The sequence below is a fragment of the Callithrix jacchus genome, chromosome 3 (genome assembly GCF_049354715.1).
Source record: "Callithrix jacchus isolate 240 chromosome 3, calJac240_pri, whole genome shotgun sequence".
NCBI lineage: Eukaryota > Metazoa > Chordata > Mammalia > Primates > Cebidae > Callithrix > Callithrix jacchus.
In genome coordinates this window covers 80,606,616-80,625,729 of record NC_133504.1, presented here as the reverse complement: position 1 = coordinate 80,625,729, position 19,114 = coordinate 80,606,616, and positions in this window count along the sequence as shown.

Genomic DNA, 19,114 nt, shown 5'->3' with positions numbered 1-19,114 from the left:
ATTGAAATTGTATCTGTAGAACAGATGAAAAAATTGTGAAGGATACAGTATTACTTCATAGAAAAGTAGATAAAATTAAACCACAAAGACTTGAGAATGCCACTGATCTTAGATCTTTCAGAGTCCTTAGGAACAAAAGTTTACCTATGTTTCTCTAGGACATTACCATTAATCTACCTCAATGTAAAGCATTTTATTATAGTTTAAGTCACAAATTTCTGAAAGAGCAAAGCTGATTGCTCAACTATGGATCCAGCAAACCACTCATGCATAGACTGAATGACTTTGAATATACTTTTTGGGTGTCCAAATCTATATACATATTGACTGATTGGAATCATCACAAGAGACGGGGAAATCATGCTAAATCAAGTAGAGAGCCTAATTAGTGCTTAAATTGAATGATATCTTTTGTGCACTTACTTTTTCATAATTAAGAGTTACCTAGATGAGCATATAAACAGTAAGAAATTAAAAAAAAAATTAAACCAGCAGGAAATTATAATACAGTATCTCATCTAAGTATTTATAGCTCTAGAGTGAACACATTAAAAAGTAATGATCCTGGACATTTTAAATGCTATATTATCAAACACATATTTTGGCTCTATCATAATATACTTATCCATTAAATATATAAAAAATGAAAAAATTTTTAAATTCTGAAATTATGAAAAAACACATTTAAGCCAATAGTAAACAGAGGGACTCTAAGAAAAAATATCCAGAACTTCAGAAAATATTGAATGTCAAATCCTGGAAAATTATTGCATCATAGTATTTAGTGCAATATCTTAAGGTACAAAAGACTTTCAGTAAATTTGGGGTGCATCCCAGAGTGTTCTTACAAGATCCCTTTCGAACTTGATGTAACATAACAGCAACAATGATGTCATCGAATATTTTTAAACACTCAATGTGACAAATATTTGCTAAACCCCTTACACATAAATCATATTTAATAACTCAGGACACATAGATAAATGCTATAAATATTCAGTATAAACACAGGAGGAAAATTATTTCAAGTCTCAAAACCCACAATGCTCTAGTTCAATAACAACAGAAACACCATTTTCTACTTCCTCTCTACAATATTCTTAACTCTCATAGGCAAATAGCAGCAGAGTCAGGCAGGTGTGTTTTCTAGGCTGATGTATTTTTCAGCCAATTAATTCCTCACAGTGAATGAATTTACTATCTTTTCTATTAGTGCCTCAGGGAAAAGCAAGACTGGGTGAGGAATCAGTTAGCTGTGAAAGAATAGTGACATTCTATATCTGATAAGAGTGAAAAAAAGGACCATAAAATTTAGGAATATCAGTTAAACAGAAGTTAGCAAAAGCATCAGTCTGAGGAATAAGGGATTGTTAAGTGTTTAATTGAGCTCTGGCAGAGAAGGCACACCATGGCTTAGGAAAGTTATTTCAGAACACAGATGCCTTTATAAAAATTTCTCATAGGTTGTTCAAGTTAATGCTAGAACCAAAAATTAATGATCAAGTTTAACACAGACCATCTAGTCTGTCCATAGTGACATCTTATCATTATATAAGAAGATATAATTAAACAACATAAATGATTGTAGAAGAAATATTATATGTTCTTTAAAAAATTACTATCACTTTGTATGTAATTTGATTTTTAAATCCTTTTTTAAAATTATACTTTAAGTTCTGGGATACATGTGCAGAACATGAGGGTTTGTTAAATAAATATACACGTGCCATGGTGGTTTGTTTCACCTATCAACCTGTTACCTAATTAGGTATTTCTCATAATGATATCCTTCCTGTATACCCCTAGCCCCAAGCAGGCCCTGGTGTGTGATGTTCCCCTCCCTGTGTCTATGTGGTTTCATTGTTCAGCTACCACTTATAAGTGAAAACATGTGGTGTCTGTTTTTTTCATTCCTGTGTTAGTTTGCTGAGAATGATGATTTTCAGTTTCATTCATGTCCCTGCAAAGGACATGAACTCATCCTTTTATATGGCTGCATAGTATTCTGTGGTGCATATGTGGCATCATTGATGGACATTTGGGTTGATTCCAAGTCTTTTCTATTGTGAACAGTGCTGCAATAAGCAGATGTACACATGAGTCTTTATAGTAGAATGATTTATAACCCTTTGGTTATATACTCAGTAATGGGATTGCTGGGTCAAATGGAATTTCTATTTCTAGATCCTTGAGGAATCCCACACTCTCTTCCACAATGGTTGAACTAATTTATACTCTCAGCAACAATGTAAAAGTGTTGCTAATTCTCCACATTTTCTCCAGCATCTGTTGTTTTCAAACTTTTTAATGATCTGCATTCTAACTGGCATGACATGGCATCTCATTTTGGTTTTGATTTGAGTTTCTCTAATGATCAGTGAGGATGAGCTTTTTTCCTATGTCTGTTGGCTGCATCAGATGTCTTCTTTTGAGAAGTGTCTGTTCATATCCTTTGCCCACTTTTTGATGGGGTTGTTTATTTTGTTTTGTTTGTAAATTTGTGGATTCTGGATATTAGCCGTTTGTCAAATGGAAAGATTGAAAAATTGCCTGTTCACTCTGTTAATAATTTTTTTTTCTCTGCCAAAGCTCTTTGGATTAATTAGATCTCATTTGTCAGTATTGGCTTTTTGTTGCCATTGCTTTCCATGTCTTAGTCATGAAATCTTTGTCCATGCCTATGTCCTGAATGGTATCACCTAGGTTTTCTCTAGGGTTTTTATGGTTTTAGGTCTTATGTTTAAGTCTTTAACCCATCTTTAGTTAATTTTTGGATAAGGTGTAAGGATGGGGTCTACTTTCTGTTTTCTTCATATGGCTAACCAGTTTTCCCAATGCAGTTTATTAAATATGAAATGTTTTCTTCATTGCTTGCTTTTGCCAGGTTTGTCCAAGATCAGATGGCTGTAGATATGTTTCTCACTGCTATGTAAGCGTAAAAATAGGTTCAGAGAATATAGCAATTTTCTAGGTGCTGGTAAAGACTTAAATATAAAACCGAAAACTATTAAAACTTTAGAAGAAAAACTAGGTAATACCATTTGTACATAGGAAACGGGAAAACATTTCATGAAAAAGACACCAAAAACAGTTGCAACCAAAGCAAAAATTAACAAATGGAATATAAATAAAATAAAAAGCTTTTGAACACAAAGAGAAACTATCACCGTAGTAAACAGACAACCTACAGAAAGGGAGAAAATTTTTGCAAACTATGCACGTAACAATTATCTATTATCCAGCATCTAGCAGGAATTTAAACAGATTTACAAGAGAAAAGCAAATGACCCCATTAAAATGTGGGCAAAAGCATAAACAAACACTTCTCAATAAAAGACATGGATGTGGTCAAAAAGCATATGAAAAAAAGTTCAATATCACTGATTATTAGAGAAATGCAAATCAAAACCACAGTGAGACACAATCTCACACCAGTCAGAATGGCTATTACTAAGAAGTCAAAGAATTAAAGATGCTGGTGAGGTTGCAGAGGAAGAGAACACTTGCACACTGTTGGTAAAAGTGTAAATCAATTCAACAGTTGTGGAAAGCAGTATGGTGATTCTTCAAAGAGGTAATGACATTTGCAGCAACCTGGATGAAATTGAAGACTATTATTCTAAATGAAATAACTCAGTCTCACTCATAAATGGGAGCTAAGCTATGAGGAAGCAAGGCCATAAGAATATGTTGGACTTTGAATACTTAGAGGAAAGGGCATTTGGGATGAGGGATAAAAGGCTACACATTGGGTACACTGGGTACAGTGTGTATTGCTTGGGTGATGGGTGCACCAAAATCTCAGAAATCAAACATAAGAACTTATTAATGTAACCAAACATCACCTGCCCCCTAAATATTGATTGAAATAAAAATACATTTTAAAATCTGTTTATTTATTAAAAAATAAAAGCAGAACTATCATTTGACTCAGCAAGCCCATTACTGGGTTTATACTCAGAGAAATATAAATCAATATACCATAAACACACATGTATGCAAATGTTTATCACAGCACTATTCACAAGAGCAAAGACATGGAATCAACCTAAATGCCCAACAGTGATAGACTGGATAAATAAAATGTGGTATATATACACCATGGAATACTATGCAACCATTAAAAAGAACAAGATCATGTCTTTTACAGGAACATGGATAGATCTGGAGGCCATTATCCTTAGCGAATTAATGCAAGAACAGAAAACCAAATACCATATGTTCTTTTATTTTTCAGAGATAGTAACTAACATTTATTGGATATGTCCTATTTATTATATGTTACATATCTTACTTAATCCTCAAAGTGGCCCTGTAAGGCAATAACAAAATCCTCACTATATAAACCCAGAAAGACAAAAAACAGACCCAGACTGACTAAGGGACTTTCCCAGGGCAGCAAAGAAAATGTTGGTGCTGAGATTCACAGACAGGTCTTTTTTGCTCCCAAACTCTAGGTGTTGTTACTACACTAGTGTTTCCCATACTTGTATTTCCACATCTTCTCATGTATAAATAGGAGCTAAATGATAAGAACTTATGAACATAAAAAAGAAAACAATAGACACTGGGGTCTGCTTAAGGGGAGAGTGGGAGCAGAGGAAGGAGGAAAAAGATAACTTGGTTACTGGACTTAATACCTGGGTAATAAAATAATATGCACAGCAAACTCCCATGATATATGTTTATCTACATGTGAAGGTAGCAAACCTTCACATGTACCCCAGAATCTAAAATAGCAGTTGAAGAAATTAAAGATCCATAATTAATTAGAATCATTTTTTAAAAATTTTAACCTCCCCAAAGAAGAAAAATAAATAAATTACTCATGATACCAGGCAGGAAGAAGAGTATAGTTGTATATAAAGATGAAAATATATTTTAAATAATTTCCCATTGGAGTTGTCACAGACCTCAATAGGCTCCTAGGTTTATGATTTCTATTCATTTACTGGAGTGGACTTTTTTTGGGAAGGGGATCATTTTATATTATTACTTTTCTATATCCTTTTCTCTGGTTTAATTTTAGGATTTAAATAAATACTAAAGATTTTTTTAAAGTAAAATTTAATGAAAAATCATTTTGCTTTCCTCCTCTGTTTCACACCATAATGTAAAATAATACAAATATGATTTTAAGTCTTTCAACTATTTTCTTTTTTGATTCCATACATATCTCCACGTATATATATTTCGCCAAAATAGAGGCGAAAAAATCTAGAATATTTATAAAACTGAATATATATAAAATACATTAATATCAAGCATTATTACTAAAAAGTGCCAACAAAAGGATGGAAACTTGAGGCTATGTGCCCCTTGACAGAAGGGATACATTGATTGAGTGCTACTGGTGTATGTCTTGTCCTCTGAGGTAACACTATATTCCAAGATACTTAGTGCCCATAGCTAAAGTAGAAATCCTCAGACAATGGTTTGCAATATCAGAAGATGGAGTTAGAAAGCAACCAGAGTGGCTGGATTTTGAGAGAAGATATCCCATAAAGAAAAGAACTCTAGCTGAAGGACCCACAAAGTATGCATGTAAGCTCTGCTCAAATCCTTAGATTACACCTAAACTGTCCATGCATATGAAAAACTGTAAGGTTCTCAGTAAAATGCCACAGCAAAAGACCGCAGGAGCTGAAAACTTATACCTGCTGCAAAATGCATATTTTGGTTTTGAGTTCAAAAATTATTCGGCTACTGGAACAAAGATCAACACACTTAAGAAGAAGACAAAAGAAGCTAGAAAATCAATCGTTTTCTTACATGCAAAGAAACAGAAAAAGTTCCTTATTTGAAAGAAATAGCAGCTGAGAGAATATAATTCTGAGGTGAACTTCAAAAATATTTAGTGACCTAATGAGAACTGAGACCATAATTGTTGATTAAAAGGAAGTTATTTATAAAAATAGGAAGTAAAAAAAAAAAGGAAAGTCTAGAATGAAAAAATGGAATAATCAAAATGAAAAAATAAACAGATGGACTTACCACAAATTAGAGAGAGCAGAAAAAGCTTGAATTGAGAGACAGATCTATTGAAATGATCCAGTCTAAAGAACATGAAAGAAAACAAGTAGTGCACAAACGAAAATTTCTGACTTTTGCATAATTTCAAGAAGTCTGACTTACATGACATTTGATTCAAATAAAAGAAAGAGAAAGATAATGGTGAGGATAAACAAATAGTGGTAATTATTTTTCCAATATTGGTGAAAAAATATCAAATTTTACCTTCTTCCTATACGTCATTACAAGTCCAATAAGCTCAACAAAACTCCACGTACCTTAAAAAATCCTGCTACATAATAATCAAAATACTGTTATTTAAAAATAAACAGAACATATTGAAAGAAGGCAGAGGAAAAATGTGCATTGCCCATAGAGTCACAGTGATATAAATTCTGACTGACTTTATATCAAAAACAATGGAGGCAATCGTGTAATGCAAACTTTAAAAGGCCAGAAAATAATGGTAAAGACAGTAATCAACCTGAACAAAAATGTTTACAGATATAAACTTGGATATTCAGAAATGGACATTAAGAATTGGTAATTATTTGGGTAAATAAACAAGACTTTAAATTTTTTGAATGAATCAATTAAAATATGTTTGCCAGATTATCCTGTTATTCTTTCTCTTCTACTCTTTTTTTTTTCTATTTTCCTTCAGTCATGAAAAATTATATCCAAGAAGATTTAGGTAAGGATAACAATGGCTAGCATCTGTGCCTAAGTGAGGAGAGAATGGGTGGTAGTTGGCATGGGGCTTCAGAACCTGTGTGGGGTGAGGAAAGCATATGTCTAGGAGGGCACCCAGATGGAGATGTTGGATACTGAAGAGAAGAGGAGGGCGTCTCCATAATGTGACAGCCTGCCATGTAGTGTTGGAGCACGAGTCTTAGAGAGGACCTCAACATGAGAGAGTGGATCAGTGTTAGTAATATAAGTCCTAGCAAAGTGATAAAGGTATAGATGCAGGAGGGAATGGCACACAGTATGAGGTCAAAGCATATGCACTTGCCTATGAAGGGTGTCTAGTGCTGAAACATTGAAGTCTAAATGAAGTATGATGGGCATCCTCTTACAAAGATGATGCTATACAAGGTATTGGAGGCTGAGTGTTGCAAAGATGTGCTTCCCTTGGATAAATCTTTTGTGGGTGTCAGAACCCTACTGTAATAAAGAAAATCCCTTCCTCTGTTGAATATATTTTCAAAGAATGATGAGAAACCAAAAATAAATTTTTGTTCCAATCATATCCTGAGTAATGTTCAGTGTGCTTGTTATATATATGTCTTGTCTATCAAGTCTTTGTCTATTTGAAGAAATGAGAAAAATGGAGCTCAGACAACAAAATATCTTTCCCAAAGTCACACAGAAAAAGATCCAAGACTAGAACTTAATTCTCCTGAATCCATAGTTCAACATTCATTTTATTATTACCACACAATGATTTAAGACCGGTTTTCTAAACAGTAAAATTTATTGTGTGTGTGTGTGTGTATATATATATATATATATATATATATATATATATATATATAGACTTTTCTTGGCTTAAAGACTGTGGCAACTTCCTACTGAATAGCAGAAACAAAAACATTTTTATATGATAATTTATAAAATACAAATATTTTTTCATATGCATTGTCAACCTTAATGAAAAGTAGCATAGACTAAATAAGTATTATATTTTTACTAACGAGATGCTAAATTTACACAGAAAGGGATTAATATAGAATGTTTTCATGATATTTATACAAGAATATCCAGAGAGTTGAGAGAAAATTTTCAGTGGTCTTCTAAATTAGGCTGTCCAAGAAATATGAAGGGTGAAGGAGTGAAGAATATGAACATTGAAGTCACAAAGAAATTGTTGATTGATTTGTAGCTCTTGATTCACTTGCTGAAAGAATGTTTGGGCTTTAATATAGCCTCCTTTAGTAAGTTTCTCAAATGAATTAAAAATGGGATTCTAAATATTTGAAGTGTTTTTGAGAGGTATATTTTGAAGGCAAAATTCTATTACCCTCAAAGTGACAACAATTCTAAATATCTTGTCTCCAGAGACCCACATTTTTGCCAATTTTATAGTATTCTCTCATCTTCTCATTATTTATACAAATGTCTCAACTTTCCCAAGTCCTGATAATTATTGTTTTATTACCCATTGCCCTCAAAATAATTTTTTATTCATGTTTTAATATCCTTTTTTACATAGTGATCACTTCTTACTCCTGTCTTTTTGTTTTTTTTTGTTTTTTTTTTTTGTTTGCCTTCCCACTAAATACCTTATCAATAATGCAAACAACAAACACTGACTAGTATTGCAGGACTTTTCCTTCGTTCAGCTAAAGATTGGGTTCTTTGTCCCACAACCATGAAAATTAAGGCTTGCAGACAATTTGAATGGTTAGTAAGACAACGTTTTTTGGTTTTTTGTTTGGTTTTGTTTTTATTTTTTTTTCCCGGAGACAGAGACTTGCTCTGTTCCCCAGGCTGGAGTACAGTGGTGTGATCTAGGCTCAAAGCTACCTCTGCCTCCTGGGTTCAAGCAATTCTCCTACCTCCACCTCTTGAGTAGCTGGGAATGCAGGTGCCTGCCACTGAACCCTGCTAAGTTTTGTACTTTTAATAAAGACGGGGTTTCACTATGTTGGCGAGGCTGGCCTAGAACTCTGTCTTATTGAGTGCAAAGGAATAAAAGGGGGAAACAGGGACTCTCACTAGGCCAAGTCCCTGCTACAGCACTTCCTGCCTAGCCACTGAAACCCCAGGTTCCTAGCCTGGCCCCTGCAGGTTCCATACAGGAAAAGGGGGGGCCAGGCTCCTCCCTACTACAAACATCTTGAACTTCTCGAGGCTCCACTCCAGTGGGCAGGCTGTTTGGAGTTTCTCCATGCAGCCCTTCCCCACAGCTTTTCTTACTAGGAGGCCACAGAGGAGGAAAAACCTGTGAATTCTTCTATTCTGACATCAACCCCAACTGGTTAACCATGATTCAGTTCTGGCCTTAGCTGTTCAGAGTTATTGCAAAACTCAAAAGTTAACAGTTCATTCCTTCACAAGATTGACTTCACTTTAAACAACATCTTTAATTAGGATTTTTACTGACTGGCTATCAATTTTAGGTTTCCAGACCTCTCTCAGGTCTACTAATTAATTAAATGAATAATAAAACTCAGGAAACACCACACATATAATCATACTTTAATTATAAAAAATACAATTCAGGAACAGCCAAATGAAGGGATGTATTGGGCAAGAACCATGAGTGTCTCAGATATAGAATTTCTGTGCACTCTCTCCCTGGAATCAGAATGTGTTACCCACTTGTACATGAGGGAGCCTCACTGAGAATCAGTGTCCAAAGTTGTCATTAAGTGTTATTATATAGGCATGGTTGATTAAATCATTAGTCACATGATTGAATTCAATCTCCAGCCCTTTCCTTCCACAGAGCCTGAGCTGATTTAAAGTCCCAAGCCTCCAATCATTGCATATCTGTTGATAAAACCCTATTCTATAGCTATCTAGGAACTCAGGATAAGTCACATCATTTGTGTAAACTGAGGCATGATCCAATTTGCTCATGAATAACGAATACACATTTTTCACTTGGATAATTCCAAGGGTTTGAGTACCTTATCCAGACACTAGAGACAAAAAACAGTAAAAATCTTTGTTATTTGACACTACCCATTAATACTCCAATTAATGGATCACATTTAAAGAAAGTCTTATGGCATAATGTCGGCCATAGTAGACATTATTGAAATGACTAGAAAAGAAAAGTGGTCAATTTTGGTGGTGTTTCCATCAAAAAGAAAAAAAATAGATATTCTAGAGATTGAAGATACAGTAGATAAAATTTTTAAAACATTATGGTGATTCAACAGTAGATTTGAACTGGCAAAACAAACATTCTGTGACATTTAAGAAAAATCTATTGAAATTTTGCACTCCAAGTAACAGAAAGAAACAATAAAAAGTGACTCAAAGAAATGTGAATATTATTGAATGTGCAATGTACTTGTAATGCAAACAGTCATAAAGAGAAAGAAACAGAAAAACGTATTTAAAAAAATAATGGTTTACAGATCCTAAATTGTTGAAAAAATGTGTTTATACATATGAATATATATGAATGTGTGTGTTTATATATAAATATGTGTGGTCACAGACATATATTCATATATATTCATAAATATGCACAGATATTATAGGACATCCACATGTATTTGTATATATTAGGTTGGTGCAAAAGTAATTGTAGTTTTTACTATCAAAAGTAATATTTTATTCATATATACACACATGTATACACACACATATATTCACACATGCACACACACACACAAAAATGAATTCCAAGTAGAATAAATGCAAAGAGGACCACGTCAAGATAGCATAGTAAAAATGTTGGAAGAGAAAGAGAAAATTTTGTAAGCAATAAGAGAAAAAAATAACTTATTAAACAAAGTGAAACTCAATAAGATTAGCAGTTTCTTCAGCAACAGAGCCCAGAAGTTAGTGGAATGATATATACAAAATGCTGAAAGAAAATAAAGAACCACCACAAAACTTATCTTTAAAATTTAAGGAGAAAAAAAGTTAATTCCATATAAAAACTGAGCAAATTCACTCCTAGCTTCAGAGCCTTATAAGAATTAATTTAAAAATTCTCAAGATATAAGCAAATGATGCAAGTTGATAATTTAAATCCACACACAGAGGAACAGAGTAATGGTAAGTGTATTTTAATGATATGAGATAGCATAAATGCATATTTCTTTTTTTTCTATTAACTAATTTAAAAAAGTTAAAATCACTATTCTTACTATTAGGTCTCCATTATATAAAAATGTAGTATATTTGACAATAACAATACAAAGGAGGTAGGTGGAAATTAAGTTGTTTCTCCATAGGGAAATAATATCAAATGGTTACTCAAATTCATAAGAACAAATGAAGAGAACCAGAAATCATAAATTAGAATATTAATATAAAAAACTACAAATACATACTTGCTTTCATTTTTTTTCTCTCAGCTTCTTTAAGAGATCTGTAATTATATGAAGTAACAATTATAACAATGTATTGTTGGAGGTGTAAGGTGTTTGCATGCAATATGTATAATAGCAATGACACAAATGTGGAAAGAGATAACAAATCTATATAAAATAACATTAAGCTCAATTAACATAGCCAAATATAAGAAATACATTTTGAATAAATTCACCTATATGAAGTATCTAAAATAGTCAAGTAGAGGATTAATGATCACTTAAAGCAAGAGATAGAGAATGGGGCATAATACTTAAAGGTTATATTTGGATGTAGTAAAACATTTTAAAATTGATTAACTCTGAAGTTCTAAGAAGCATTATGTTTTACACTCAGAGTGAATTTTATCATATGTAAACTATATCTAAACAAAGCATATTTATGTATATTTAAAATGTGTAAAGCATATATTGTGTTTGTATCTGCCAAATTAAAAAGAAAACTTTCAGTACCCTTGACACACATTTGTATGCATAATATCATTTTAATAATATTTTTATGTCTAACCTATAAGGTAAATCTTTTATTCATTTAGACTTCTCCAAGATAAAGAAAAAGATATGTAAAATTTTTATGGCTTTAAATCATCAATGGTATGAACAAAAACTGAAGTGAAATGCATTAAAATAGGCTCATATTGTGACAGAAAACAGTATTTTAGAATATGTAGAAATAAGAAGCATCAACATAACAAGACGCAAATACCTTTAAAACAGAAAATCATTGATGATCCGGTAGAAAATAATATTCAAAGACACAATGAAATAAACCTTTCAGAATAAAAGAAATAGAAAATTCTCAAAACTGAAAACTGACAAAAATTTAACAATTTATATGTTAAATATAAATGAATCAAACTTGGAAATTAACTGGTAGTTCTATTAAATTAATGTTTTATTTTATTTAAATTCTGGGTTTCGGTATAGTGGGGAGAGGGAACCAATTATATTAAGTATACACATATATACATTTCCAGCATTGTTCACTATTCTAGTTTTGTACTTTTAGATTTATTATTTATATAATACCATGTAGCAGATTTCAATATTTTTCCATTTCCTCTGACCTAAGTTTTCTAAAATTTGTTTCTAATCTTAATAAGATTTAGATACTCAATTTTTTTAGTTCTGATTAATTGCATTTAATCAGAGATTTATGTCACTAAGGATAGAGTAAATAATAACCTTCATATTATTTTATGACATTGTGACACATTTTAAAATATATTTTTATAGCTGTTTACTAAACAATGTGACACAGATCAATAAGGTTGGAGAATTTTCCTGCTTTTACTTTAGTAATGTGTCCTGTCACATATCTAGGATCTCAACCACTTTTGAGTTGTCCAAATGTTTTCAGTACAGATTATTTCAGCCTATGTACATCACACTCAAATAAAATATTTTAAATATTTCATTAGAATATATTTCCCTCAATTGAATTTATCTACCACTTTAAAAAAATAGCAATCTGTTTATCAGCATAAATATGTGAGAAATTGACATGCAGTCTTCTTCCAAGGTATCAACATTATAAATGGTGAGTTTATTTGCTCATTAAAATTAGTTTGCAATTGCAACCTTTTAGGTAAGATATTTGAAAATAACTGATTCTTCCTGGTCAAATTATCAATTAGTAGTCACAGACTTCTAGAATTGGTTCTGGATATGTAGCTGTGAGCACACAATCATTATATTTGATAATAGATTCTAATAAGTAGACTGTCTTCTCTTTCCAGAGCACCTTGACGCCTGTCTTCATTACCTTTTTTATCCTAATTAAATAAAGCCGAACAAGCAAATTTCTTTATTAATGGAAATAAGAACAGAAGAAGGAACAAATTAAGAAAGAATAGATGGGAGATACATTTAAAAATTTACGTGAACTAATGTTTCTTTATTTTTATATTAACGTACATAATGTTGACTTATCTGCATATCTATCTAGAGTCATGGTGCTTCAGGTCTAGAATAGCTCACCCGTTGAGCTAACATATGTGAATATTATTCAGTCTCCACATCTTTCTAACTACCCATCTTCATTCAGACAACTGTACTTATTGTTCGACTGTATAAACCCATGTTTTTGTTTTTTGTTTACCAGCAATTTTTTTGTCTATGACTTATGTATACCATATTGTATAAGAATTTCAATAATCGCTTAACTACACATCGCAAACCCACAACAGGAACCATGCTAAGATGCCATTTGAAATAAATATTTCCTTAGAAGATATCAGTGAAAGCAATGCAATTTCATATGCCCAAAAATACTCAAGAAAGTATATTTAGAGTCTAAGGCATATGCAAATGTCAATATTTTCAGAAATACATTTAATTTTTTTTGCCTTTTTTATTGAGTATATCAATGTTCTTTAGTCATCACCAGAGGGTAAAAGGCTTGAATGACGAAACATTCAAGGTGAGTATTTTTTTCTTTGGCAATGCTAGAGTTGAATCTACAGTAAATGAAAAGGCTTGTAATGAGACATAAGTGCTTGTGACAAAAGACATTATGGACAGTTATATGACAAAAAGACTGACACTTAGTGACTAGAAGCTGCTTTTGTAGCCGCTGCTGAGGCATAGCAGCATCACTGTCAGGGAGCAGGATGCCTGTGAAGACCACAGTAAAGCAGACAGAATCACTGACAATGCACTGCTTATGGACAGCAGACAAGCCTCGTATCTTATTTATTTTATTTCTGCATATTTTGATCTTGTGTTACCTGCAGAAAACACCGAAATTAAAACTGTACAAAAGAATATCTAATGAAGAATTATTGCTATTAAAGAGATGAAAAAGAGAAGAATGCTTCTTCAGAGTTTAAGCTACTAGTCAGAATCTTGCTGTGGAGGAAAGTGATGAATTATATTGACTATGAATCAAAAGACTTTAACTCTCAGATAAGCACAATTAAAACATTTTCATTTGAAAATGGTGAGGCAACAGTAATAACTGTATGGTCTATATAACATTATTATATTATCAAGCCCCTTATGCCAGTTAAGTCTCACTGCTTGTGTAATCTTGAAGGAGTAACTTAACTTCTTAGCTGGTTTCCTTATCTACAGAGTGAGAAAAGGACATTACTCCATTGCTTAATAAAGAAGTATGTTCAATGATCTATGTATAGGTCTTATCATATGCTAGATACTTAGAGAGATAAGTTCCCCTCACATTTCTACATATTAGAGAAAAATCTAAGTATTCATTTCTGTATACGGTCTCAACATCTATTACTAATCATCTTCACAGTTGTTCAGTAAATATTTGCAGCATTACGTTACTATATAAACAATTATGTGTTTTAATTCTCACCTCTGCTGGAAAAATATGACCCTAGTGACAGATGACAAAAGAAGGCAGCACCAGGAAGCTGTTCACAGTATTTGAAGGAAGGCTGGTTAAATTTAAGATTTTTATTAATGTTTTAATTTATGTTAACAAATACATTTGGGTGCCTATAGAAGTGAAGTGAAATTGTGTCGAGTTGGGTATCCTGCATTGCTGAAAAGCTTAGATTTAGCTTCTATAAATTTATAAAGTAATATTCATATTAGTAAGTACCACATATGAGCATTTACAATATACTTACTTTAATAGGCACTTCAACATACTCTCTTTAACGTATTGTAGTTTATTGTGAACATTTAAGTGTAATATACTATATTGTCAACAATATCTGATAAGGTTTAGCTGTATCCCTACCCAAATCTCATCTCAAATTGTAATCCAAGTTGTAATCTGAATTGAAATCTCCACTTGTTGAGTGAGGGACCTCGTGGGATGTAATTGGATCACGGGACGGTTTTTCTCATGCTGGTCCAGTGATAGTGAATGAGTTCTCATGAGAGCTGGTAGTTTGATAAGTGTCTGGCACTTCCCCCTTTGCTTTGGTGCTCTCCTGCTGCCATGTTTAATACATGCCTGCTTCCCCTTCACCTCTTACCATGATTGTATGTTTCCTGCCACCTCCCCAGCCACGTGGATCTGTGAGTCAATTAAAATTATTTTCTTTATAAGTTACCCAGCCTATGAGAGAATCTTTATTGCAGTGTGAAAATGGACTAATTAACTCTCTCATTTCATTTTTATTATAAATGAAAGATAAATTCTGAGAAATGTGTTCACAGATGACTTTATTGTGTGAATATCAAGAAGTGTATTTACACAAACCTAGATGGCATAGCCTAGTATACACCAAGGCTATATAGTATAGCTTATTGTTTCTAGACTATAAATCTGTGTGGCTTGTTACTGTACTGAATACTGTGGGCACTTATAATAATAAGTATTTGTGTATCTAAACATAGAAAAGGTACAGTAAAAATATGGTATTATAATGTTATGGGACCATCATGCTGTATATGTGGTCCATCACTAATTGAAATGTTCTGTTCTTATGCAGCACATCATCATATATACTAGAGATGTATGCACACCTGATATCTATCTATATCTGTATATGTCAATGTCTATATATCCCTCTATATATCTTTATATACCATTTATTTTCCTTCTGCACATTTTGATTTTCTAATGTGTTATCTACAGAAAATATCAGGCCTTTATATTACCAGAAAAGGACCTCTAGGGAGAAAATATTGCCATTTAATGCTGTGAAAATATGTATATATTTTGATATTCTGGCTTACTTACGAGCTGTGTTACTGAACCACGAATTAAACTTATATGTGTTTAGCCTAAAGGCACATGCTTTTCTTTCAGACTATACTGTGAACATTATAAATTTAAATTTAGGTGACAATTAAAGACAATATGAGTTCATTAAGTTTGTCTGTATAGAATCTGATACAATTATAAAAACTAATGAAACCCTTCTCCTAGTACAAAGCTGTCACTATACTGTGTAGTGTAAAAAGTTGTCACCATATATACATCTATCCTATTACATTAATAAATAGAGGACAAAATGTACATGTTTCTAATCACTTACTGCCTTAAAAATTACTCTTTTAATTTAAATACTCCAAGTACGCTATGAAAATCACCAGATAAAGTTACGTTGTTGTGGTGGCTATGAAAATATTCTGTAACTTTCTCAAGAAAATGAAAGAACAATTATACTACAGGAAGAAAATTTTTGCATTCAGAGCTGACTGATTTGGTTAGATTTTATGTGGGCTAGGATAAATAAAAATAGAGTAAAAAAATGACTTACCTATACATGTAAATTGTTTTTCTACCAAACACGGTATAAACATGAACTATAAAAGTTTATATCTGTGAAATATTTTCTTTTTTTTTTTGAAATATTTTCTTTTAACTGAAGTATGCTTTCAGATTTACAAGTCACTGTGTTCTAATCCACTGTTTAAAAACCATCATAAACCTAAGAAAGTACATTCAGAGGCATACCACTTTGCCTATGGTGAAACTCATGAGTTAAGTAGCTTTGTCTTTGCTAAAACTACCATCAAGCAACTAACAAGGCTTAATTAAGTACAGACTGGAAACAGCTATACCTTCCTGCTGGCTCCTTTCTTAATGTTTTCTATTAAAAAAAATCAAAGAAAGCCCCATCCTCAAGTAGGTCTATGAAAATGAAAGTTCACATGTGTAAGTCACTGACTGGGCATATAATATTTAATTAAAATGACACTAGTTAGGCATGCTCCTGCTTCTATCTATGAAAAATTAACTGTAGGGGATTACCTTTCTACTGTAAAAAGTAAACTAAAAAAACTGGAAATCCATTAAAAAGGGGTTTCATGTGTTTCCAACAGGTAAGGGAGGACTGTGATAACTAAGAGGAAAAAATAAAAAAATTGAGTGCCTGGAGGCTGTCATTGAGCCATAAAAATACAAAGGGCAACCCAAACACAGTGTAGAAGTTTCACTCAACTGAGGAGACACTGATTTGAGTTTCAGGAAGCATTTTACCATTATGTTTATACATCTATAAGACAAAATTGCTTTTTTCATTCTGAACAAGATGGAATATATATGTTTCACCTACTCCCCACAGTTCTTACAATAAAAACCCTGGACACAATTTATAAAGCAAATGACAGGAGACTGAAAAGCGAAAAAGAAAAGGCAACTGGTGAGGGAACTTGGGACATGAGGTGCAGCATAGCAATAAGTTCTCTGGTTTGTTTTGTTTCTCTTTACTTCCACTAAATCTAGAATATCACTATTTTATAACTTCAGCTACTGTCTTCAGGAATAAGTTCATATTATTTTTATCAGATTTTTTAAACAAGAAATAACTTCTCATTAAACAAATAAGAGAAAAGAGGGCCTAGGTACAGGGTATCCTATTGTAGAAAATTATTTATTAAGACTTAAAACACTGAACATAAGAAAGCTCTCTTGGTTCTCTAAAGCTAATAATTTCCATTTATACGAAACATACTCTTTAACTCAACAAAAGGAAATAGAAGCCATTTTTTTCCTATACTTCCATACTTTCATACTAACACTACGCAATCTTCAAATAAAGTCATTTCCTACAGTAAATTCCATAGCAACTTGCACCTCATTTTTATTTAACTGAAAACTAGGATACATAATGAAAGGACATGTAAAGCTTTAAAAGCTTACTACTCAGCTGGGTAGATAGCATAGCAGTTCACCTCCATGGTAGAGGTTCAGTTCTGAGGATAAGACTTCCTCACCGAGGAAATAGCAATGCTTAGGATGCTGCTGATTCAGCTTCAGCTAGTAATATTCAATCTTGGTGGTAGAACACTTTTCAAAGAAGATACCAGACTTTGGTAGAGGCCTAAATAAATCATGAAGGCACTTCTCAGTTGATACCTCCTGGAGGTATTATTTAGGTTTCTCAACAGATTCCAGGTATGGCCAACTCTCTGTTGTATATTTCAACTTCATACTTTCTTTTCAAATATTTTCTGATAAAATTCCAAAGACAACCAAAATGCTGGCATTCTAAACCTTAGAGAGGAAGTACTATAATATAGGGATTCTCAAATGCACAGAAGGATTTCTGGGTGTTTTGACAGGATTGTGATTTCACATTTCGTAATGACACTTGTGGAAAAGATCTCTACCAGGAAGTAAAAAAAAAAAAAAAAAAAAAAAAAAAAAAACAATGGGAAATTACATTTATTCTGGTATCTTGTTTCTGGCAAATATTAGACCCTCATTTAGAGTTAGTAGGTTTTTATTATTGTTGCTGAAGAGGATGGCTCTATAGATCTCAAGTCTTATACAACTTCTGGCCATGTGAAAGAAAAAATGGACATTGTGGAAGCCATAGAGAGTACTGGTGTGAAGAATGATAACACAAACAGAAGGCTGGTATTGTTTCAAGGTGGGTCTCTGCCATACTCACTCATGAGTTTTGTATCTGGAAATAGTATCTACTAACAATGGTCAGCTTTCATACCCTGTCAGCTTTGTTCTTTGACTTTTTGTCTTTTGTTAGCTTTCATTTCCCATATCTCCTCCCTAAGTCCAACTGGAATACAGGGTAAAGTTCATGACTAAAAGAGATGATGTGCTTAAGCAAAATCATTATAAAGAAGGTAAACAAGAAACAGAGAGCACTGGGTTGAAGACCTGAGATCCACGTTTTCCAGGGGCAGAGGTCTGAGGAGAAAGGAAATACAGTGAACATGAGTAGGGCTCACTTGTCAGTATATGGTGTTATGGGAGAAGCAACAAATGAAGCTAAAGGACTAGGTAGGTTACAAAAAGAGAAAGCACTTAGCCAAATCATGGCAATCAATGGCAAAGATGTTTTTTACAAACGAGACAAAAAGCCTTCTTACTTGCTATTGGACAGCGTAAGCAAGGCAGAAAGAGCAACCAACTACCGGCATAAGCATTCGACTTACTGCAGATCCTAAGAAAATGGCAAACCTAGTAAGACAGGTTTGAATGACCCAACTACATAGATTAGACATCCATAAGGAGGGATTAAAAGAAATTATTTCATTATAAAATCAACTTGAAATAAAGAATCTAATTAGTATTTGTAATTGCATTGTCCATTAAGATCTTGAAAACATTTCTTTGTGTACTAGTAAATACATTAAAAAAAAAACAA